At 42.8% G+C, this 26,362-nt stretch overlaps 1 long non-coding RNA gene across 2 annotated transcripts in view; it reads right to left on the bottom strand.

Annotated features, from left to right (window-relative positions):
- Positions 1–3,795: 3,795 nt before the first annotated feature.
- The window catches only part of LOC143684807 (uncharacterized), a 61,068-nt gene continuing 38,501 nt past the window's right edge, over positions 3,796–26,362 (bottom strand). For both annotated transcript variants that reach the window (XR_013176181.1, XR_013176182.1), the window contains exon 3: positions 3,796–4,048. This is a non-coding gene — a long non-coding RNA (uncharacterized LOC143684807). The remainder of the gene's footprint in view (positions 4,049–26,362) is intronic.

Raw genomic sequence — 26,362 nt, 5'->3', positions numbered from 1 at the left:
CTTTCTGCATCTCCAAAGGCCTGAGCTGAGCTGCGAGTGCTGAGATGAGGTATGCTGAGCTGCTTGGGCTGTACTACATTGCACTCTCTCATTTAAGCACCAACCAATTAAGTCAAACATCATTCATTGCAGCAGGCACGCCTCCTAGACAACTGCAGATGTAATGAGCAACAGATGAGGTTCATGTACCATTGGCTCATGTCCACAGCAACAGAACTAGGTCCCTTCACCTGGCCAAGTTGACAACTGAATCTAACTACCACATATCCATCCCTTGTCAACTTGGCAACTACACGCATCAACTTAAAAAATATTAAGGTGCAAAAATTTCTCTTCTGGCTGTAGACCTGTGAATCTCAAAACAAGTTGTCTGGTGCCAATATGCAAAGGAGGGACAGTCCCAGGATCCACAGGGAGAAATTGGAAGGAAAACCTGCAGGGCAAACACCATTGGATTTCAAAGTCTGAAAGTCATTTATCCTTCAGCTTTAGAAAGTGGCAGTCCCACCCTTTGCAAGGGCCTATGCAGTGACCTGCCTCTTTCCAAATCAACCTCAGGGAACATTGAGGAGACCACCTTTTTCTTGGCTCCACTCTCTCCAGGCATCACGGCCACACCTGGGCTCTCTGCCATTTTTGGGGCAAACCCTCAACCCCTCCATGTGGTGGCGGCCAGGCTCTCCTCAGTCCTCAAGGAGCATGCTGTAAGGCCTCAGGTGGCACAACTCTTCTCCAAGGCCTCAGGTGGCACAACTCTTCCACTTCAATGAGATGGCCGATTCATCCTTTGCCGTCAGGGTAAACACACCCTCTCCATATATATGGGTGGGTCCATTCTCCAGGCCGAGGTTTCTTGGCTTCAGACCAGAGCTTCCATGGTTCTCACTCTGCAAACTGCAATTTGTCCCTTTGTGTCCCCCTTTGTCCAGATTGGCAGTGGTTCCATTTACACCAACAGTCTCTTCAAGCACTCCAGGACATCTCCATCATTCTTGTCACAGTTCCTCCAAAATCTTCCTCTTACCCGTTCGAAAAACCGTTCCAACATATCTGGTATTTGCAAACTTCAGCAGCACCCCACTCTCTGGTACCAAAATCTGTTCTAGTTTGCTAGCTGCCGGAATGCAACACACCAAAGATGGATTGGCTCTTAACAAAAGGGGATTTATTTCATTGGTTCTTCAGAGGAAAGGAAGCTAACTTTCATCTGAGGTTCTTTCTTACTTGGGAAGGCACAAGACAATCTCTGCTGGCCTTCTCTCCAGGCCTCTGGGTTCCAACAACTGTCCCCCGTGTGATTCCTTTCTGCATCTCCAAAGGCCTGGGCTGAGCTGCGAGTGCTGAGATGAGGTATGCTGAGCTGCTTGGGCTGTGCTACGTTGCACTCTCTCATTTAAGCACCAGCCAATTGAGTCAAACATCATTCACTGCAGCAGGCATGCCTCCCAGACGACTGCAGATGTAACCAGTAACAGATGAGGTTCATGTACCATTGGCACATGTCCGCAGCAACAGAACTAGGTGCTTTCACCTGACCAAGTTGGCAACTGAATCTAACTACCACAATGACCTATAGCTGACAGTCTTCTACAATTTATTTTCCAGGTTCTAGGATGGAATTTCTGCTGTTCATGTGCCTTCTCCCTTCCAACTTCCTTGCAGACAATTAGGGAAGAAAGTCTTGTTAAAATAAGTTACCCCAGAGGAGGAGAGCCTTGGACATGGAGGAACCCCAGGGATGGAGTGGAAGGCTCTAGAACAACAGAGGAGAGACAAATAAGATCAAGGCTGGAGTGGAAAATGTTCACAAAAAAGGAGAGTTTGAAGTAGATGGGTGGGGGGAGGGGAGAAGAGGGTCCCTGAGTGAAATCCTCAGCCCTTCCTTGATCCTCTTGGCTTCTCTTCCCTCCCAAAAAGGGGCCATGGAGGAAAAAAAACAGATAAGAAACAGAGGAAAGCATGATACTCAGCTGTATTCAACCCTGAAAATGGGAGTTAGGACAACATAATAAGCCTTGGAATGCACTGAACAGAGAAAGTGGTGGGGTCACAAGATCTCCTAAGAGAGCATCTTATTCCAATGGGAAAGTTGGTGCAGGGAATTAATCTCAACACAATGACTCAGATTTTAGAGTTTTAAAATTAGAGCTAATAGTATTAGGCCAACAAAACACCAGTTTTCTGATATGGCAAACTAAGTTGGTATACCCAAACACCAGAATTCTGACAACCAGTATAATGTTTGAACAAGCATTTTTTTTAGCTGTAGCTACATGTCTAAGGCCTCCTTAGATGTCTAGGTGAGAAAAGAATCAAGATCTGCCCCTGGTCCTCAGGAGATCAGTTCAGGTAGAAGAGCTAGGAACATCACGCACAAACCAACAGGGAAGCCTCAGACCACAAGGCTCAGACATGCGAAGTGGTGTGTGAGCACAGTAGAGAAAGTAACTTGCTCTGAACTGAGAAGCTGTGGGTGGCTCTACAGAGAAGGGACATTTGGGTCTGCAATGATAACTGATTATTCAGCAGGAGGTAGGGGACTATTCCAGGTAGAAGGCATTGCAGGTGTAAAGCAGAGAGGCCCAAATAAGCATGGCAGAGGTGGAGTAGCAGGGCTGCCTGGTGGATCCAGAAGCCCAGGCTTCTCCTTCCTTCTCCCCTACCTGTACCCCTCCAACCACCCCCCTCCCTAGTCTGTTTCTGCCCTCCTCGGTTGAGCAGGTTGAGAAGTGTAGAAGGCATTGCATGTGCAAAGCAGACTGGCCCAAATAAGCATGGCAGAGGTGAAGTAGCAGAGCTGCCTGGTGGATCCAGAAGACCAGGCTTCTCTTCCCTTCTCCCCTACCTGTACCCTTCCAACCACCCCCCTCTCCCAGCCTGTTTCTGCCCTCCGCAGTTAGCAGATTGAGAAGTTTTTAGTCTCCTCCAGCCTGTACCCACCACACCTAGGCTGGGCAAAGAGTGTGTAGGGCTGAGGAGGAGGGACCAGTTCCTGTGGGCTGGAGAAGTTCAAGTTACAATGGAGGGTGCAGGTAGAGAGAGAGCTACCAGTTGAGAAGTGGTAGCTACAACATTTGTTGTGTCAAGTGTTGAGTGCACATGAGCGTGTATGAATGCATTTTTGTGTGTGCATGAGTGTCTGTATACATATGCACACATGCAAATATCTTCTCACATAAACCAGCTTATGTTTGATAAGACTAAGCATTGTGAGTATTAAATGGATTGGTCTATGTGTAAATGTAATGTAAATTATCACTAGTTACAACTACTGTAAATTACTATATAGCTCAAAAGTGATGGATTATTTTGCAATATATGAATCAAACTGATTTTTTAGTAGTTTAAAAATTCAACCACTGGTCTGATTATTGCTCCATCTTTGGTTTGATGCTTCTGCAGTATAGTTTTTGCTAAAAACATTTTAAAAGGGAGAGTTACTCAGAACAGCCCTAAAATACTTCCAATGGAAGGAAATTCTGGGCTTATTTTATCCAACTTCCCATGTAACAGGTGAGGAAACTGAGCTCCTGAGAGATTACTGATTTTGCTGAAGTCATACCAGTGACCTTCAAATTTGAATTTGCATACATCTCACCAGGAGGATTAAAATTCAGAGTTCTGGGGAAGAACCTGTGATTTTACATTGCTAACAAATTCCCAGGTGCTGCTGAAGCTAATGGTTCATGGACCACACTCTTTGAATAGCAAGAGTCTAGACTAGGGCGAGGCTGGTAAAGTATGGTATAACATTTCAAAGAGGCATAACTGGAGTATAAGATCCAGGCAGGTAAAGATGAAGATCTTTGCAAAGCAGAAGGGCCCAAGAAGGTGAGACTCAGGAGGTCCCTAAGCCATTATTTCCAAGAAACTAAAAAGACCAGGAGTGAAGGCAGTACTTTGTAGCAAACAAACCTCTGTGAAGATTCATAATGTGGATGTATCCTGAAATCCAGAGAGCTGGATTCAGCCTCCCAGAGTTCTAAAAGATAATGAGGCAGGGAACGGATACCATACATATCTGTGGCCTCATTATCTTGCCCGGGACCTGGAAAACAGAAAGAGTTTAGTTAATAACTGAGTGAATGAAAACAAAAAAGCTGTTTATGTGTGTGTGTGTGTGTGTGTGTGTGTGTGTGTGTGTGTTTCCCAAGAGATGGGGGAGAAGCCTTAGGCTGATCACCAAGGCTCTTTCATTCCCAATTGTCACCCTCTGTTCCTGCAGCAATAGATGAGTCTCCAACTGTTTCTTGATACATGTATAATCTCATTGTGGGACATTTGTCCCTGTGGCATGATGGAACACAAGGAGAAGGGGCCCTTACTGCAGGACAGAGGGGTTGGATCCAGTTCTTAAATGAGTGAGAAGTCTCTCTGATGGTTCTGGGAACAGAGTACGCTGCAGGAAGTTTTGTCCTGCTGCAGACATCTAAAACAGAGCCCCACTATTGAGGCCTGTTTGTGCACAGTTCCTCCACCATCACCACCCTGCCACACACACACTCATCCTCTTCTCACAGCCATGGGAAACAGGATATGCGGGGGACACACCCAGTTAGACAGCCTTTGGCCCATAGACCTTCACAGGGATGAATAGTTTTAAATGGCCAAACTAGAAGAGTGAAAGGGAGCTCAGGAGAAATTGGAGGAAATACCAACAACATCTCCGTGATTTACAGAGCAATGACCCCCCCACACATACTCCTTCCCAGCCAAAGCTGTCTATGCCCTAATTCTTAGAAGCTGTGAGTGTGTTACCTAGCATGGCAAATGGGACTTGCAGATCTGGTTAAGGTTACAGATCTTGAGATAGGGAGATTATTCTGGATTATCTGGGGACCCAATGCATTCACAAGGATGCTTACAAGGGAAGGAGGTAGAAGAGTCAGAGAAGAAGATGTGATTATGGAAGCAGAGAACAGAGAGAAAGTTTTCAAGATGCTATGCTGCTGACTTTGAAGACAGAGGAAGGGTCAATGAGCCAAGGAATGTGGATGGCCTCAAGAAGCTCTAAAAGGCAAGGGGACAGAGTCTTCTCTTGGTCTTGCAGTAGAAACACAGTCCCACAGATCCATCTGATACTTCTGACCTCCAGAACTGTAATGTTATTAACTGACTTTGTTTTAAGATACTAAATGTGTGGTAATTTCTTAAATCAGTAACAGAAAACTAATATAATCCCTTATGATATTTCTAGGATAAGACATTATTTTAGTTTGCTAATGCTGCCAGAATGCAATATACCAGAGACAGACTGGCTTTTTTAAAGGGGATTTATTTAGTTACAAATTTACTAATTTGAGAAGGCACAGGGTGACATCTGTTGGGCTTCTCTCCTGGTTTCTGACTTCAAACAGCTTTACCCAAGGCAGGTCCTTTCTGCATCTCCAAATATCTGGGTCTGAGCTGGCTCTGAGCTCTAAGCTGCATTGTGCTGGGCTCTGCTGAGCTCCTCAGAGCTGTGCTGAGCTGTTTATCTCTCTTCTCACCTCTCCTTTTAAGCCTCACTCATTGTGGAAGGCACTCTCCCTTAACGGACTACAGATACTATCAGCCATAGATGAAATTCACATACCGATGACTTAAGTCCACAGCAACAAAACAACTGGGCACCATTACCTGACCAAGTTGATACCTGAACCTAATTACTAAGAAGCAGATCATGAGCGTGAGCTATGGTGGATGAAGTGTCCTAGAACAGGTCCCCGAGGATCTTAGTTCTTTTGAATGTCCAGGTTGCAGTACTTGCTCAATCCAGTGCATAGTTCGGGGAGTCAAATGGCTAATGCCCTGGTTTGTAGAGAGCCCTAATTCCTGGAAAGTATGCATGCTTCTAGATTAACAGAGAAGAATATTTTCTTTCCTGAGGATTGTTTACCCTTGGAAAACAGTCATTGAAAAATATGTGAAATCTCTACATGGGCCTTCAGTGTCCCTCCCCTCTAGCTTTGGATCTGCACTGCTTACTGAGTGTATAGCAGAAAGGGGGCCTATATTACGTGGTGTGGTGGTTTGCAGCTGTATGTACCCTAGAGAAGCATGTTCTTAAATTCAATCCATTCCCATAGGTGCGAACTCACTGCAACATCTTTTGATGAAGTTACTTCAGTTAAGGCGTAGCCCAGTTCAATCAGGATGGGTTTCAATCCTATTACTGGAGTCCTTCATAAGCAGAATGAAAATTAGGCTGAGAGAGAGAAAGCCACAGGAAGCAAGAAGCTGAAGTTCAATGAAACCCAGAAGGGAAGGGAGAAACAAAGACAGGCTGCCATGTGCATTGCCTGTGGTAAACTAAAGACCAGGAGTCCCCAGAAGCCAGCCCCAGAATGCCACACTGGAAGAAAGGATCACCTTGATGACACCTTATTTGGACTTTTTTCCAGCCTCAAACCATGAATGAATAAATTCTCATTGTTTAACCCAACCCAGTTCATGGTATTTGCTTGAGTAGCCTAGGAAGAGAAAACACATGGCATATTTTTGATACCTTGCTTTGGTGGGAGGATATGCAGGATTGACAAGTTTACTGCATTATTCTATTTCTTTTCCTTCACTATCCTCAGAGGGAAGAAGCATTAAACTAGAGAGGTGGTGAGGGAGGTATATGACATTGGGGAAATGATGGGACTACTCTATCAAAAATAACAAATATAGACTCAGCATTTGGAAGTGACCAAATATAAATTAATGGTAACCAAAGCTGCTAGTCACCTACCTTATATCCATATCCTTCTCCCAAGTAGCATAATTATAATTTTAAGTGGGAAAACAAGGGAACCAACTTCTAAAACTGCATTTTTTTTGTTTAGCCTCCCATATAGTTTGGTGTGGTCCTTTCATAAAGTTCTGACCACTGAGATGTAAATGGTATTTGTTGGGAGAGATGTCTGGAATAGATCCTTAAGAGGTCAGCAGATTTCTGATTCAGGCCTCTTTTGCTTGCTTTTCCTTCCTCCTGCTTTCTGTGTGGAATACATATTTGATAGCTTGAACCCCAGCAGCAATCTTGCTTCATGAGACAAATTTAAGGGTGAAAGCCATTGACTAAGGATAATAAAGCAGAAAGAGAGAAGGACTCCAGGTTATGCATGGCCATAAATCACCATAACTTTTGGTTACTCTCTGCTTCCAGACTGCTTTTATGTAAAAGAAGAAAATTAACTTTCATGTTGTTTAAATTATTTCTGGTCTCTGAGCCAATTTTACAATTCTAATAGAATTAATCAGACATGGATGCATTGTGCAAAAGTATCTTACTAGGGAAATAACTGAATGTGGGTCACATCCAGGCTCTCCCATTCTATCACGAAATGTGAAGCCTTGGCAAGTGATGCAATTTCTTTGGTCCTTGGTTTCCTTGTCTGTTTATTGGACTGTGGTAATGAGACTATTAATGAGAATGACGAGGTGGCCTTTGTAAAGCACTTGGCATTGTGTTTCAGATACACTGAAAATAAGCAGCTATTTATTTCAGAAATTGAATGACTAAATAATGTTATGCATATTGGGAAATCTACAGAGAGATGCCTGATGTTGTAAACAACAAAACGGAATTGGAAGTACTAGAAATAAACTACAGTCTCGCAGTATGCTAAATGATTTTGTCCGTGAACAGGAGGCCCCATGGGACAAAACAACTCTGCATTTTGACTGGAAGGAAAGCTTCCTGCCAAAGCGAGACTCACTAGAGATTATCTGGGGCTGACACCCACTCTGCACCCCAATCACAAGCCAGGTCTGTGTTCTGCTCCCAGAAAGACAAGGCAGGAGGCCAGGCCCAGTGGAAGGCAGGAAGCCAATGTTTCTTTTGCTTGAAAATGTCCTGTGTACACAGGGCCCCATCACCATTCAGATGCCCAGAACTGAGGCGACAAGTGGCAAAGCTTTCTGTCCCCAGCCCAGACAGCCCCTCACCCATCTCTTTCATTGTTATCACCCTCTCAGTTCGTTACTGGACCACAGTCAGGAAAAGATAGATTTCATCTAGAAAGAGTTCTTCCAGGATGGACATGGGCTGTGCTGAAATCTTCCAAGCATGAAATCATTCATCAGTTGGCAAATATTTAGGGACCACGGTCCATGGACTAGACACCAAGTATATTTTGGATTAAGAGACTATTTCCTTCCACCAAGATAGACCAATAAACTACCATGTGCATTTTTACATGACTCTAGCAGCCTAAGGTAGCTTCACATGATACTGATAACTGAAATTCCTCCCTACAAAGCAATAAAACCCTACTGAACAGCAATTTCTATAATAGCGAGCTATTATTGTTTTTTTTCCTATGTACCAGGTATGGTAATTATTTTTCACCATCTCATTTATTCCAACAAAAATGTTGTCAATGATTGCCGGTATTAGTCCTACTGTACAAAAGAGGAAATGACATGTGCTCCCTGCCCTCCCAGGGCTGAGAGTCAGGGAAAGATGCAGGTATGTGGACACATAAGGAGAATAAACTGCTATTAGCAAGAACGAGCATCTATACTGACACTGGAGGCATAAGAGGGACATAGTTACCTCCATTTTGTCAGAGAAGGAAAACCTAGTCTCAGTGACATCTTCACATTCTCTGGGATGTTTCATGTTATTTAGTTAGTTTTTCAACTCTTTTAGTTTGAAAAAATTTCATACTTACAGGAAAGTTGCAGAAAGAACACAAAAATAACACAAAGTTCTCCAATACACCTGCTGTCCAGATACCCAGTTTGGCGAAATTAACATTTTGCCCCTGTGTGCTCTGGAAGATAGAGGAAAACCCACAGAGAAAGAACTAAAGGATATTAGGAAAACAAGAATGAACAATGCAGGAGTCTAAATAAGAGCATAGACTTTTTTTTTTTTAACTTTTTTTATTGTATAATATAACACATATACAAAGCAAAGATAGAAAAAAGCGGTAGTTTTCAAAGCACTCTTCAACAAGTAGTTACAGGACAGATCCCAGAGTTTATCATGGGCTACCATACCATCATCTCAGACTTTTCCTTCTAGCTGCTCCAATACATTGGAAGCTAGAAGGAATAAATCTTTTTTACCATCAAAATCGACTTTATTTTTCTTTTTTTGTGAAAAATAAAGTATATACAAAAAAGCAATAAATTTCAAAGCACATCCCAACAATTAGGTGTAGAACAGATTTCTGGATTACAATGCCACAATTTTAGGTTTTTACTTCTGTATGCTCTAAGACACTGGAGCATACTGGAGCATATTGGTAAAAGAAATACCAATCTAATTATTCAGCAATCATACTCATTTGTTAAACCCTACCTTCTCTATATAACTCAACCAACACATTCAGTCTTTCTCACATTCTTAAGGGGTATTTGGGCTACACTCATTTTGCATGTTGGAAGGCACCGTTTATAATATGGGTGGGGAGATGGATCTAGTTGATGTTTTAGAGAGGCTGGGCCCTCTAGGTTTCAGTACTTATCTGGTCCAGGGACCCATCTGAGGTTGTAGGTTTCTGGAAAGTCGCCTTTGTGTGTGGAAACTTTGTAGAATCTTATATAATGTCCTGAGTGTTCTTTAGGATTGGTTGGAATGGTTTTGGCAAGTTATGGTGAGTAACAATGTCTAACTTAAGCTTGCGTAAGAATGACTTCCAGAGTAGCCTCTCGACTCTATTGAACTCTCTCAGCCACTGATCCCTTATTTGTTATACTTCTTTTCTCCCTTTTGGTCGGTATGGAATTGTTGATCTCAGGACGCCAGGACAAGACTCATCCCTGGAGGTCATCTTCCAAACCACCAGGGAGATTTTCACCTCGGATGTCAAGGGCATTGACATTTTTTAAAGAATCCAAGCAGAACTGCTGCAGTTGAAGACCACAATCATTGAAATGAAAAATTCCCTAGGGGGATTTAAGAGCAGTTTGGAGCTGGCAGAATAAAAAAAAGAAAGAATAAATGACCTCAAAAACAAGGCAACTGAAATGAGTCAGGCTGAGGAACAGGAAGAAAGAAGAATGAAAAAAAAGTGAATGGATTCTAAGAGGCCCGTGGAACACCTTCAGACATACCAATATATGCGTTATAGGAGCCTGCTTTGGTTTGCTAAAGCTGCTGGAACGCAATATACCATAGATGGGTTGGCTTTTTCAATTTTTCAATGGGTTGGCCCTTCTCTCCTGCTTCTGATTTCAGTGACTGTCTCCAGAATGTCTCTGGGCATTTCTTTCTCTCTCAGGTTCTCCCAGGGTATTTTCTTCTCTGTGCTCTCTCTGTGTGAGCTCTCTTAAAGGATGATAGAAAAGGATTAAGACCCATCTTGGATTGGGGGGTTGAGAGGAAATCACATCTCCATGGAAACAACCTAATCAAAAATTCCTGCCCACAATAGGTCTGCCCCCACAAGAATGGATTAAAAGAACGTAGTCTTCTCTGGGGTCCATAACAGAGTCAAACCAGCACAGAGCTCCAGAAAGAGAAAAGAGAGAGAGTGAGAAAGGGGCAGAAGGAGTAGTAAATAAATAAATAAATAATAAATAAATAAATACAGAAAACTTCCTAAACTAGGCAAAAGACATGAATATGCACATCCAAGAAGCCCAGCGAACACCAAACAAGATAAACTCAGAGTCAAAGACTCTTAGGCACATGGCAGTCAAACTGTCAAATGGCAAGGGCAGGGGAGAATTCTGAAAGCTGCAAAAGGAAAAGCAACCTTTTATTTAAAATAAGATTATGTACCAATTTCTCACCAGAAACCATGGAGGCAAGAAAGCAGTAGGATGACATATTTAAAGTGCAGAAAGTAAAAATTGCCAACCAAGAATTCTATACCCGGTGAGACTGTCTTTCAAAAATAAGGAAGAGATTAAGACATTCCCAGATAAACAAAAGCTGAGGGTGATTGCCACCACTAGACCTGCCCTACCAGCAATGCTCCCGGATTTCTTCAGACTGAAATGAAAGACACTAAACAGCGATGAAAGCAGCATTAAAAAAATAAAGAACTCTGGTAAAAGTAACCATCTGGATAATTATAAATGTCCGCAGCCGTCTCGTTCGGCTTCTGATCCCCGGCCGGCGAAGGGAACAGGAGGGGAGAAAGAGACAGGCGCAGGCAAACCGACTCGAGTGATAAACACGGGTTCGAGGCACGCAACGGTCGTAAGCACAGACCTTTACTGGAGTTAAGCTTGCATTCTCTGTTACAGGTTCCACGCGGGACAAGATACCCCGCGGGGGAACAACCTCTATGCGGCCGTCAGGTACGGCTCCCTATGGGTCGTCTCCACCCACCCTGTCCGGGTAACCTCTTATATACTGTGCCCAAACCCAATAGGTTAGTGCCACGTATACAGAGGTGATTGGAAGATAGGGTTGGTGGGCGCGTGCGTCATACGCGGAAACAGGATGCGGGCGCCATCTTGACTCACTCGATGGGCGGGGGGAACTCTAGAGCAGGCTGCAGCGCGACCACTAGGCCTGACCCGGGAGGCGGCTCTCCACATCTCCCCCTTTTTTATTATTTTTGGTCCGTAGACCCTTTCTTAGACCCAGTGTCTCCATTGATGAGTGAGCTCCCGTGAGCTTGATTAGCCCACTACTTGTTTTGGTGCTTTGGGGAGTCTGGACTAGGCTTGCTAGGCACCAACCAGAATGCCTCCTCATATAGAGACCGGAGAGCCCGTGAACTGGAAACAACGTGACTCTCCCTGCAGTGCTTCGCCTCGCAACTGGGCTAAGCGGGGCTCAGGAGAGCGGCAACCAGAGTCGAGGGTGTCACTAGATGTCTCTGTGCAATGGCCGGAGTCTAGTCTGGCCAGGACCGTGACTCTGCCTTAGAGATCATCCTAAGACCAAAATTATGACATCTGGTGCCGCCTTTTATACCCGGGACACAGCCATGGGCCTTGCCGCTGACCTTGCTTTCGAGCGTCCCGCCCTGAGTGGCCGGGATGGGTCATACGGTGAAATGGGGGACTGGGCAGCAGGGCGGTCGTTGTCAGGAGCACCAGGGGCGAGTGACATAGCCAACATGGTAGTAACACGCAATTGCTGCTGTGTCTGGAACAAGCGTTCTAACAAGCATTTAACAGTGACTAATCCCACTAATAGTCCCACCGCTACGAGAATCCAAGTAGTCAAATTGGGCCAAGAGAACCATGAGGTGACTCGGTTCCATAGACTTTGTACAGTCTCGCCCAGTTTGGAAAGGTCGAAGGCAACGGGGGTTAACTTGATCTCCCCAAGCACTTTAAGGTCTGATTCCACCTGTTGGGAGAGTGGGGGGTATTAAAACTGGTCCCCCTTCTAAACAATCGAAGGGTGACCGGCGTTTTCGTTGCCATCTCGTCAGTCGCCGCCGTCATCAGCAGAGTTGGAGACCGGATCTGGTGGCTCTGGTTGGAGGCTTATCAATTTTCTGGGCAACAGTTCCTTGGCGTCCTCGGGCGACGTCACGGTTCTCACCAGTCTTTCCGGAACCCACACAGGTTGACGTCCTGGTTCCTGGGGAAAAACACAAACAGAGCCTCTGGCCCAGCTGAGCACTGGGTCAGGGCCTTGCCATTGTCCTGACAGGACATCCTTCCAACGGACTAGACCTCTATGTGGAGGACTCGGAGTAGTGTGCTGAAGAGCAGGTGTCATTCCTAGTGAATTTTCATTTAAAAAATTATACGTAAACAAGGCTATGGACAGTTGAGCCTTTGGGGACAGGCCGTGACCTATTCCCCCTTTCTGTTTCTTTAGTAAGTCTTTGATGTCTAAGATGAAAATAGGCCAATGCTCTGGCAGAGCTGAAAGAAGGGGCAACCCCATCTGAACAGGTCCTAAGGACTCCATGCAATTATTAATGGCTCTTAAATCATGTAACAATCTCCATCTGCCTGATTTTTTCTTTATGACAAAAATAGGGGTGTTCCAAGGTGATGTGGAGGGAATGATGTGGCTCTCTTTTAGCTGTATAGACACTAGAGTATGCAATGCTGACAGCTTTTCTTTTGGTAAGGGCCACTGAGGCACCCACACCGGGGTACTGGTCTTCCATTTTAGTTTTATAGGTGTGGGTGGGAATCTCCCCTCAGTGGCCCCTAGGAAAAACCCAGGCCTCGTCTGTCAGAATTGGAGACAGCTTGTATAGGCCTTGCGCGCCCGTGCAATGAGGCTCCTAAGCCTTTGCCGGGGACATATCCCATTCCTTTTAACAAGCGCTTAGAAGTTGGAGAGCAGCCACTGTAATTACCTGATTCGGCCACCAGAGGGAGCCCGTGGTGAGGGTTTTTGGCGAGATCACCAAAACCATTCACCGGAAGCCGCCGCGCCCCTGCAGCAGACGCTGGCGGGGCGGAAGGCTGCGTGGGTGAGACAGGGGGCCTCCCCCAATCGATCAGCGGAGGCGCGTCTGCACCCTCGGTCTCATCACCATCTGACTCTGAGTCAGAGGTGTCTGAACTAGTGCTTGACTCTGGCGGCTTGCCTTTACGGGAGCCGTCCGCAGACGAAACTGACTGAGTTTCTTGGAGCGCGTGCCGTGCCTGCAGCAGGGCGGAAGACGGACTTAGGCCTGTAGCATTCTCCGCCTCAAGACAAGCACGAACGGTCTCCCATATAGGGACCAGGATCGGGTCCATACAAAGGCCCGTCCGGCGCGCCCGTTCTATGTCATTACCAAGTTTTAACCAAGAAGGCAGACTAAGGCTCCCAGAGTGGGCGAACCAACGTGCAAAAGCAGCAACATCATCTAAGAACCGCAGGAGGGAACTCTTCCTAACCGAGATGCCCCGCTGCTTCAAAAGGGTTTTTAAAGGGGGTAATAAAGGTGAACTTCCTGACTGCCCCATGCTTGCAGTCGGCACTGTACTTTAATCACTCGGAGAGCTCTTCCGAGTCCCCGGGGCTACCTGAAAGCCCGCGGGCCTTAACTCTCACGTAATAAGAAGTACTCACCTTCTCGCGGTGATCAGGCGCGGGAAGTTCGCTGCGAGCTCAGGATGCACGTCCTTCTCAGTTCAAGAAGAGACAGTACGGCTCTCCTTGCAGAAGAGGTGTCGAGAGAGGAGGAGTCCCCGTACGGGCCACCACTTGTCCGCAGCCGTCTCGTTCGGCTTCTGATCCCCGGCCGGCGAAGGGAACAGGAGGGGAGAAAGAGACAGGCGCAGGCAAACCGACTCGAGTGATAAACACGGGTTCGAGGCACGCAACGGTCGTAAGCACAGACCTTTACTGGAGTTAAGCTTGCATTCTCTGTTACAGGTTCCACGCGGGACAAGATACCCCGCGGGGGAACAACCTCTATGCGGCCGTCAGGTACGGCTCCCTATGGGTCGTCTCCACCCACCCTGTCCGGGTAACCTCTTATATACTGTGCCCAAACCCAATAGGTTAGTGCCACGTATACAGAGGTGATTGGAAGATAGGGTTGGTGGGCGCGTGCGTCATACGCGGAAACAGGATGCGGGCGCCATCTTGACTCACTCGATGGGCGGGGGGAACTCTAGAGCAGGCTGCAGCGCGACCACTAGGCCTGACCCGGGAGGCGGCTCTCCACATATAAATGCAGTACTTTTGCATTTTTCATATGTAACTCTACTTATTACTTGTGATTAAAAGGGGGGAATTTTAGGTCATATGTATAAACTAGAATAAACTAAAAAAACAAACAAACATAGAATTGTACAACACAACATGAACCCTAATGTAAACCATGGGCTAGCGTTAATAGTATAGTTATAACAATATTGTTTCACCTCTTGTAACAAAGGTACCACACTAATGCAAGGTGTTAATACAGAGAAAACTGTGTGTGGAGGGATATAATGGAACTCTGTATTTTGTGCATGATTTTTCTGTAAACCCACACCTTTTCTTTAAAAAAATACAACAAATTGGAGGTGGGGAAAAGGGAAGAGAGTAAGTGGAAGAGCCAAGTTGGGTAGGGGCTAATAGGTGTAACTCAAGGTGAAGAGGAAGGCAGAGAGGAATGGAATGGAAATGTGTTTTGGGAATCATGGCAGTGTTGGCATAGGGTGTGGTGTCACAACCTTCCAACACAGCACTGGGGTCATTTGACCTGAAATTGTTTTCTGTGTCAGAAATTGCTTTCTAGGTATGGACAGATGAGTAAAAAAATGTGGATAAAAAATAAATAAATAAATGGGGGGACAAAGGGTAAAATAAATTGAGTAGAGGGAAATACAAGCGGTCAGTGAGAGGGAAGGGTAAGGATTATGGGATATATGAGTTCTTTTCTTTTTTTCTTTTTATTTCTTTTTCTGGAATGATGTAGATGTTCTAAAAAGTGATCATAGTGATGAATACACAACTATGTGATGATATTATGAGCCACTGATTATACACCATGTATGGAGTGTTTGTGTGTTAATATTTATTAATAAAAATGTTAGGAAAAAAAAAAGAAAGAAATCACCTTCTCCCTGCCTTCTGAGCTCGAACGGAGAGTAAGAAGATTGTTCTTTGGCTTGATATTTCCTTTTAAACCAACTGACACCTAAAGACAGACATAAAAAGCCCAACCTCTGTCCCACTCAGAATTTCTGTGTTTCTTTCTGGTTTTGTGTGTTGGCTTTCCCACAAACTCTACTTTCATAAAAACTAGACTTCAAGGAGTAATGAGAACGTAAACTCACCTTGTCCACCCGCCTGTCCATGAGAACTTCAGGCAATGCATTCACCTAATTCTAGTGCACATGGGCGTTAGGCTCCAGGGTGTAATTGGAAGTGGTGGGACGTGGCCTCCACAGGTTGGCACAGCATACAAGCGTCAGAACAAAGCCTGCAGAGAGGCCAGGGTCCAGGCTAGCAGTGATGGATGGCTCAATCACGAACAGCACCATGAGCCATGGTCACAGAACACACCATCTGCCTATCCAGAAGTGTTCTTTGACAGAACGATTACAGGCCTGTTGGGGAAAGATCCTGTGAGAGGAAGGAGATAGCATTGCATGGCAGGGAGAGATTTTCTAAATGTAAGTAAATGTCACTGTGTAGCCAGACAGCTCACTGTGCAAATCCTGCATCCATCTTGCTAGCTGCATAATGGCAACCTCTGACCTTTTCTTTCCTCATCTGCAATATGTGGATAATAACAGTATGCACCTCAAATGATCCCATAGTGTTAGATGTAATAATCCATGCAAAGTGCTTAGTGCACTATGTTATAATTAGCTACCTCTCTATTTAATTCATGGAGAAATCAAGAGTCCCAGCCATCATCACATTATGATCTTATTTGATAAAATCAGAGCTAATTCAGTGGGTCATAGAAGAAACACAAAGATCCTGGCCAAATGAGATGAGGCGTAGAGGCCAAGGCCAAGGCCAAGACTAGGGAGACAGGTACAGGGCCCCACCGAGGGGAGCTCTAGTGGGCCAGCCATGGATTCCCTCTGTACCCTTCTATAGGGAACAGCCCCAGTATCCAAATAAGCATCACTTCACTTTGGCAGTCATCACCGAAAGCCTGGTTTGGCACAAGGTCTTCAGGTTATGACTTATTCCCTGCATTATGACTCCTACCCTGCTGTAGAGGTGTCTTGGAGAAAATGTTGCTAAAAGGAAGTCTGACCTTGCCAGTAAAGAAAACCCAGTTCCCATTTAGGGTGTTAGAACCCTGTTGGAAGACAACTGATCTTCACTTGGAACCTTCTCTTCATGGAACACCCTCAAAATGGCCTCACCCATGGCAGATGGCCACACCTGGTTTGTGAACATTTCCATGGAGCCCCTTCTTGGAGTGACCAATGCTGGAGACACCCAGAACCTGGGCCCGTCCATCTGGCTCTCAGACCGATGGCTCTGAAGTCACAGGAGCCTCCTGGCAAAGCAGACTAGAATGGTCCATAAAGTGGGGCAATAAGAAAGGAAACCCCAGTGGAGATGAGGAGAAATCTCTGTGAATTATGAGCATTAGGAAACTACAAAACAAGGGGAACTGAAAGGAATTAAAATGAAAATCTGAGTAAAAATATGGGGAATGTTCTGATTTCACAGACCATGACAAAGGAGTAAAGAGGGGCCAGGATACCTAACTGATAGAAGAGTGGGACTTGGGTGTGTATTTTTATATGGCATTGGGGAGTAAGGGTTATGTGGGTAACCTGTGTGGAATGATTGAGTGTATCAGGGTCACCTGTAAATAAAGTTGGAACAAATATTCACCTCCAAATTTTTGTAATTCTATTTAAATTGTGGAGAAATTGATGCCTTTTTGTTCCAAGCTTGGAGGCATAGTTGTCAATTTCAGGGCACCAGAAAATGCCCTCCTCATCATCTCAACTTTTAGAATAAGCTTTAAAAGCTGGCGTGATTCTGACAGTCTTGCTAATAAAAATCAAGACTTTTTTTTAGCATTTCTTTTGGGATATATTCACATATCATATAACCCATCCAAGATGTACAATCAATGGCTTTTAGTATAATCACAAGTAAGTCAAAGCTTTTAAATGTGTGTTTTTCTTTCTTTTTTTTTTTTTAAGTGTGTTAAATCTCTCTCCCTGCAGAAAATCAAAGAACGAAATTCTGGCCTTGAATTGCTAAGCTTATGAAAACCTACAGGGAGAGACTTGCTGGTAGGCACACACCCACTAGAATGGTTGTAACAAGGAAATATGGACAATAACAAACGTTGGAGAGGATGTGGAGAAATTAGAATCTTCACACAGTGCTGGTGAGGATGCACGGTACTGCAGCCATTTTGGAAAACAGTTTGGTGTTTCCTCAAAAAGTTAAACAGAGAATTGACATGTTACCCTGAAATTCTACTCCTAAAATATGCCCTAGAGAACTGAAAACATGTCAACACAAAAGCTTATATATGAACACTTAGAGCAGCATTATTCATAATAGCTATGAAGGTAGAAAGAACCCAAACGTTCATCAACATTTGAAAAACAAAATGTGGCATATCCGTACAATAGTATATTATTCAGCCTTAAAAATGAATGGAGTACTGATACATGTTACAATGTGAATGAACATGGAAAGCATTTTGTTAAGTGAACACAACCATAGAGTATAATTCCATTTATATGAAATGTTCAGCATAAATGAATCCATAGAGACAGAAAGTAAATTAATGGTTGCCAGGATCTGGGGGTTTGAGAGGAATGGAGAATGGATGCTAATGAACACAGAATTTCATTTTGGGGTGGTGAAAATATTGTGGAATTAGCTAGTGGTGATAGTTGCAGAACTTTGTGAATACTCTAAATGCTACCGAATTGTAGCATTTAAAAAATGCATTTAAAGAAGCATTTAAAAAACGGAGCATTTTATGGTCTGTAGATTAGAGTTTAATTAAATATAAATAATTAGGGCAAAATGATTGCATATGTGTGCTATAGTTCACTAAAGTAGGATCACAACCTTCCAGTCAGTAGAAAGCTAAGCATGTTCTCCCTGGAGCTCCTTTGTGAAACGAAGTAGACATGACCCAGTAGCAACACAGAGCTGGAGGAGAACCCAGACGATCTCACATCCACTGCTAGTGAACGCTGTTACAGCCACCTTGGAAAACCCATGAGTAGTGTCTACTAAATCTGAACATTCCACAAGCCAGATGACCCAGAAACTTTGCTCCCAGGTTTAAAAAGCCCACCAGAAATGCAAGCTGTTGGATATCAAAACGCAAGTATAAGAATTGCTTAAATGGCATCATTTGTTATAATCAAGTGCTGGGAAAAAAGATAAACATTCATCAAGAGTAGACATGCAGCACCATGCAGAAAGAAAATGAGTGAACTAATGCTTCCCGCAACAATGCAGATAAAGCTCACCAACATGCGGTCAGCCCAAAGGAGCCAGGCCAAAGGCATACGTGGAGTGTAATTGCCAACACAAAAGTATCCAAAGACAAGCAAAACTCATTTAGTTGTTAGAAGGCCAGATAGTGGCTCCCTTTGGGGAAGTAGGAGACAGTGAGAGGAGTCTTGAGAGGGACTTCTGGAAGGTTGATGATGTTTTATTCCTTGACCTGAGTGATGACAGTTCTACAGGTATATTTGTGTTCAGTTTGTGGTATTTCTTCAAAGTGAACAATGGCGGTTTGCATACTTTTCTGTATAACGATTAAAATTCAGTTTTAAACTAGACTTTAAACTACAACCAAGAAGCATATAATTGATACTGAAATGCTTGGAAATACAGTAAATTTTGTTTCAATCTGCACTTAAAATTTGAAAATAGCATAATGTTTTATGCAGCCTTCTCACCCAAAATTCATAAATTTCTTCCATAAAACTTTGTGTCTACCCCTAACTCAAAACTAAAATATTTTTAGTGTTATAGTCTGATTCTCATTTAAACTATAACCACATTAAACATAAAAGTATGATTCCTTCATTTGGGCAGTCATTTTTAGATTTTAAGGGTTTTTTTGTTGTTGTTTTTAAGGCATGAACACATCTGTATCTTCTGGTAGTAAACAATTCCTTTTAAAAAATGTCTTTAAAAAGCTTTTCTTCCTCAGGAAAGGAATTGGATCTCTTTGTTGACTTTAACATTTGGAACAAAGATGTTGAAGTTAAAATTTTTAATGTAACTTTTTAATGTAGCTAGATACTTGATTTTGCTTTATAGCCTCCTAATTCTCTTTATTGATTTTCTCTAGCATTTAATGTTAATATGTTCACTTTGTTAATTCTGAGTTTGTATATGTGTAAATGTGTATATGCATATTCATGTGTGTGTGAGAGAGATTCAGAAGGTTTAGAAAGTGATGAAAAGCATGAGAGATTCAGATAAAGAATTGAAATGAGTTGAGAGACTATAGACTGTTTTGAAATCATTATCTGCAAGTATTGCATGAACATAAAGTACTACTTCAAGGATATTCAACACAGTTTTTTAGCTTAACTCCATGAAGTTTTATTTTCTTTTTTTCTTTATTAGAGAAGTTGTGGGTTTACAGAACAATCATGCATAAGATATAGGAGTCTCATAAACCACTTTATTATTACCTTTTATTTATATGGAGCATTTGTTACAATTGATGATATCACTCAGTTTTTAATAGAAATTCTTTCAGGTTTTTATTTTGTATATTTTCATTATTTTTCAAGTTGTATATGCTTTGTATTATCCTAGCACATAAGCTCTCCCTATTTCTGCATTAGCCAAGAATTCCTGGAGCCTACGTGACAAACACTTCCAAGTAGTCTTGGGGCAGGCTGGGTGGGCACCCAGGGCTTATTGGGAGGGTAGAAGAGGGTAAACATCGTCTTTCTCTGAGAGTCAAAGTTTTGCTTCTCTGGTCATCACACCTACCAGAAACTCTGTCAGCCAAACTGAGCTTCGAATTACCCACCACTTTTAAAATATATAATACCTCTTCCATCCAAGTTCCTATTTTCTTGAAAGCCAGAACACAGCTTCTTGAGAAATATTTGGCCTGCATCTATCATCCAGCATGCTAGCTGTCTACTGTTATGTTCGTCGTGGTGCCATGTGCGCACCTGAATGCTTTCCTCCTGGCTCCATGCATTGACTAAGACAGTTATAAACACCAGACAGGGAACCTCCTTTTCTAGAAAGATGAAATGGACATACTTTGCCCTGATCTTTCTGCACAGCTAAATTCCCTGAACTTTAGATGTAAAAGAAATTAGAAAGGCTCTGAAAGGTGGAGAGAAGATGGTAGAGCAGCTAGACATCAAGGTGGGTGGAGGTGGCAAGGAGTCACACAGCTGTCAGGCCCTTGAGTTTTCTTCTTGCTTCCTATGCATCCCATACTACAAGTTGGAGAAGTCAATGACCTAGAAATTCCAACAGGTATAGACAAAAAAAAAAAAATCAAGCCCCTAGAAGTCCCTGCTTTTTAGCCAAAGAACTAGGAAAGGAATAGCCTGGCAAGACAGAAAACTTCTAGAAAAGAACTACTTACTCCAGTCCAATACCATGGAACAAAGTGCAGCCCCATTCCCCACCCCCCCTCCCCCCGCCATATACAATGAGGACATCTCTCCAGCATCATCAGTGGAACCACACGGGAAGAAGTAAGAAAGCACTACTACCCATCTCAGTCAGGGAGGTAGCAGCACAGGCCTGGAGAATCCAATCAGCAGTAATAAGGTGCCCCTCCCCTTGGGGTGTCACTGGAATCTGAATGGGGACCCCACACCTCTGTTCCCATCTGGCAGCAAAAAGGTGGGTCTCACTTCCCTTTCTAGTGTCAGGTCATACAAGACCTACTACAATGGAAGATTTAAATAAGATCCCTGATCTCATAATGTTCAGGATTCCACCAAAAATCACTCATCATACTAAGAACCAGGAAATCTCCATTTGAATGAGAGACAATAATCAACAGACATCAAGATGACACAGATGTTAAAATTATCTCACAAATATTTTAAAGCAGCCTTCATAAAAGTGCTTTCACTAGTACCTGAAATTGTTGAATTGTGTTCCAGGAGTCTTGATTCTTGAAGATGATTATATAACTATATAACTTTTACAGTGTGACCGTGTGATTGTGAAAATCATGTCTGATGCTCCTTTTACCCAGGGTATAGACAGATGAGTAAAAATAAATAAACAAACAGGGGAAATAAAGGGTAAACATTGGGTAGATTGAAATACTGTGGGTCAGTGAGAGGGAGGGGTTAGGGGTATAGGGTGCATGAGTTCTTTTTTTTTCTTTTTATTTCTTTTTCTGGAGTGATGCAAATATTCTTAAGATGATCATGGTGAAGAATACACAACTATGTGCTGATATTGAGAGCCACTGATTGTATAATATGGTTGGACTGTATGTGTGTGGCTATTCCTCAATAAAAATATTTTTTTTAAAAGAAGACACATGGTGCTTGCTGTCCTTGGTTCATTAATCAGCAGTGCACAGCCGGTACTAAATTTTGTATCTCTCAGCTTGCATTTCTCCACAAAGATGTCATGGAAGATGCTGCCAGGTGCTTTTCTCAACTCAGCTATACCATCCTTAATATGTTCTGCTTCTGCAAGCCTATCACTCAGAAAAGTAAATGAGAATTTTAGATTAAGATATATTCCATATGGCAATATCTAAGTTATCTTCCCCTTTATTACTTCCATCAAAATATTCCTAAAAGAAATAAGAACCTGTATACATTGCTGGTGGCATTGTAGAGTGGTACAGCCACTGTGGAAATCAGTTTGGTGTTTCCTTAAAAAGTTAAAAATAGAACTACCATATGGCCCAACAATCCCATTTCTTGGTACATAGCTAAAGGAATTGAAAATAGGGTCTAAAGTAGATATTTGTTGTTCCAGTTTGCTAGCTGCCAGAATGCAATATACCAGAAACAGAATGGCTTTTAAAAAAGGGAAAGTTAATGAGTTGCTAGTTTACAGTTCTAAGGCTGAGAAAATGTCCCATTAAACAAGTCCATAGAAATGTCCAATCAAAAGCATCCATCCAGGGAGAGACACCTTGGTTCAGGAAGGCCGATGAAGTTCAGAGTTTCTCTCTCAAGTGAGAAGGCACATGGCAGACACAGTCAGGACTTCTCTCTCGGCTGGAAGGTCACATGGCAAGCACAGCATCATCTGCTAGCTTCCGGTTTCATGAAGCTCCCCGTGAGGCATTTTCCTTCTTCATCTCCAAAGGTCGTTGGCTGGTGGATTCTTTACTTCGTTGTGCTGCAGCATTCTGTGTTCTCTCTGAATCTCCCATTCTGCAAAATGTTTCCTCTTTTATAGGACTCCAGCAAACCAATCAAGACCACCCAAATGGGTGGAGACATGTCATCATCTAATCCAGTTTAACAACCACTCTTGACTAAATCTCATCATCCAGGGAGATGATCTGATTACAGTTTCAAACATACAGTATTGAATAGGGATTATTTTACCTTTATGAGATGGGATTTTGATTAAAACACGGCTTTTCTGGGGTCCATACATCCTCTCAAACCAGCACATTTGTATGCCCATGTTAAAGCAGCATTATTTGCATGACCAAAATAGGGAAGCAACCCAAGTGTCCATCAAGAGATGCATGGAGTCATTCAACTTCCCAGTGCAATTGGGGCTCCAAGTTTGCTCTGCCCTGGCAGTGCAGGCTAAGGGGAAAGAAGATGGGAGCAAAAGCCCTGCTCCGCAGGTAGAGGTTGGCATAAAGCAGCTTCTGTGTAGCCATTCACGATAAGCATGACAACCTCCTAGCTTCTTCTGAGGAAGCTGGGAGAAAATGTCACAACTTCTCATTTTTACATAGCGAGAATGGATGAGAAGAAAAGGGTCTTCAGACCCTGCCAGGAAGAGTAGATGGCAGGCCGCAAGAAGGCCAATGGCCCAGTCCACAGCTCTGGAGCCAGGACCTATCTCAGAAGGGCTGACAATGACAAAGCCTAGAAAGGGACCTAGGGGGCCCAGACAGCAGACTTTCCAGATAAATAAGACCCAAAGGAACAGAAAACAAGATGCAATTTAAAGCATTGTTTGTTTACGATAAAGGAATGTAAAGGACCCTTAACACAGAAGGAATCTGGGTTCCGGCGTTCTTTGCTGGAGCGCACTATAACTTAAGGTTAAAACAGGGCCTCAAAGCAAATGAGGACTTTAGCTACCCCTGTCTTGCCCCCAAATGCCTCAAATTCAGTCACCCGCAAGTTCTCCATCAGCCAAGCCCAAGGGCGCGGTTGTTGATGACCATGGTAACAAGACGGCGAAGCCCTGGAGAGTAAACTGTCCAAGCTCTACCTTCAGTTGAGACCCTCACGCGAACAATGTCCTTTATCTGTCACCTTTGGTCAAATTTTAAAATGGCTTTTATTTTGCAAAAATACATTTTTATTTAAAATGACGAACTGCTCTTTATCACCATAGCTACTCTTTTTTTTTTTTAATTTGGGTGTCCTTTTTGTTGCTCAAATGTGGCCCCACTCTCTCTAAGCTTAAGTCTACAAGCGAAATCATTGCCCTCCCCCCATGTGGTACGTGACATCTAGGGGTGAAAGTCTCCCTGGTGGCGTGGAAGATGATTCCCAGGGATGAACCCCGCCCTGGCACTGTGCAATCAACAATTCCATTCTGACCAAAAAAGGGGAAAGAAATGTAACTAAGTATCAGTGGCAGAGAGAGTTCAAATAGAGTCAAGAGGCTACTCTAACTGAAGAGGCCAGGCTTCAGTTAGACATTGTTACCTATCATAGCTCGCCAAACCCCAACTAAAACCATTCCTGCCAATCCTAAAGAAGACCTAGATTGCTATATAAGCTTCTACGAAGGTTCCATGCATTAGGGTAACTTTCCAGAAACCTACAATCTCCAGGTGCATCCCTAGAACAGATAATTCCTGAAATGCAGAGGCACCAGCCTCTCCAGAACATCAGCTAGTTGTATCCGCCATCCCATATTATCAACAGCCCCTTCCAACATGCCAAAGTTAGAATGGGCATAGCCCAAATATCCCTTAAGAGTAGGATAGAAAGATCAGTGGTGATGGTGAAGTTATACAGAGAAGGTAGGGTTTAACAAATGAGTATGATAGCTGAATCATTATACTGATATCTCTTTTAGTCTCCAAATTCTTAGAGCAGCTAGTAGTAAAACTAAAATTGTGGAATTGTAGCCCATACCAAACTCTGAAATCTGTTCTACAACTAATCGTTCTGATGTGCTTTTGAAATGTATCGCTTATTTTGTATATACGTTATTTTTCACAGAAAAAAAAAGCCAGTTGTGATGATACAAAAAAATAACTGCAATTCAAAAAAAAATTGGGGTGTCCTACTTCTGAAAAGAAATCGCTAAAATTGTTTTCTGAAAGAGACTGAACTTCTGGAGTCCTCGAATCTGATATGATTACAGAGCTCATGTTGATTGGGCATAAATCTATTTTAAGATTTTCTGGGCAAGATGCTTCAAAGCAACATCTAAGCCAGTAAACTGGTAAGAGGTCAATTTTAAAACTACCAAAGCATCTAGCACTGTATTTTGATTAAATGGTCACAAGTTTTTATGACAATTTGAATGAATTGTTGAGGAAAGTAGTTTCCACCAGAACTTATTTCATGGTTGAATCTTCCCGTGCTCAGTAACCAAATAACCCTTTGATTTTCAGCAAAGACTAGAATACTTTCATACTAAGAGTAACTCCAGGTGGTAAAATTGACATCTTCAAACTCTGCATACCCACTCATATCTGGACTCCAGATACTTGCACCTAATTCATACTGACAACTTCCAGAAATTAATATCTAGAGGCTGGATGAAAACTCCAAACACTCCAGACACTTCTGACCAGACTCATGCAATGTTAACAATTTAGTTTACATTGAGTCTAATTCTACCTATTAACTTTAAAAAGTCTTAACTTTCAATGAAAGTATAAGACTGGAACATCAGCTATTTATTTTCCTTGCATTTCTCCATTCAGCCCCCAAATCCCTGCTCACAGCTGCATTGCAATGGAGCCTCTGTCCATTTTATAATCCTTAATCTCTTTATCCATTTTTTTCTGAACGACTGTGGCCATTCAGTAATAAAGCAATAGTAATTAATTTATTAGTATGGTATAATCTTTAATAAACTTCATGCCAAACTGCATGATTTTCCACTTAGCATTCAAAATGTTACATAAAGAATGGGTTTCAATTTCTTATGTATAGTCAAAGTAAATTGAAAATCAGTTTCTACATTCTAATTTGTTTCTTGTTAACTTGTTGCACTCTCCTGGGCTGTTTTGTTGGTGGTGGTGATGCTTTTCCAGCAAACTCCCACATGCAGTTACATAAAGTCTTTCTCTAATTCTTGGGCACAGTCTCACCCCCAATAAGCACTGAATATCAGTCTTCTGTGGGATTCTTTATATTTGGTGAAGTATTTTGTTACCTCAGTCTTGTATCAAGTTGCTCTATTTTTCAGCTTGTTACACTGATGATAATGGTTTCATTAATTAAATACTTTAATGTAAAAACATGTTTGTTTACTTTGGAATTGAAAGTTTTCCAATGGGGGGGGGGAAAGGAGAGATAAATGGATAAGCACAATGTAGCCTATACATGCAATGGAATATTATTCAACCATAAAAAGGAGTGAAGTTCTGATGCATGCTACAACATGAATGAATCTTGAAGACATGATGTTGAGTGATATAAGCCAGACACAAAAAGACAAGGATTGTATAGTGTCACTTAAATGAAATACCTAGAAGAAGTCAGCTTCATAGCGACAGATAGCAGTTTATAGGTTACCAGGGATCAGGGGTGGGGAACGGGGTGGGGGGGGAGAGAAAGTCTAAGCTTAATGAGTGAGGAATTTCTGTGCGAGATGATGAAAAAGCAGGATATCTGTGATGACAGCACAATAGTATGAATGTAATCAATACTATTAAAATGTACACTAGACTATGGTGAAAATGGAAAATTTTGAGTTGTATATTTATTACTACAATAAAATATT

This window comes from Tamandua tetradactyla, chromosome 1 (genome assembly GCF_023851605.1).
Source record: "Tamandua tetradactyla isolate mTamTet1 chromosome 1, mTamTet1.pri, whole genome shotgun sequence".
In the NCBI taxonomy this organism is placed as follows: domain Eukaryota; kingdom Metazoa; phylum Chordata; class Mammalia; order Pilosa; family Myrmecophagidae; genus Tamandua; species Tamandua tetradactyla.
The sequence above is the reverse complement of the archived record's forward strand: the minus strand, read 5'-3'. Positions and strand labels throughout refer to the sequence as shown.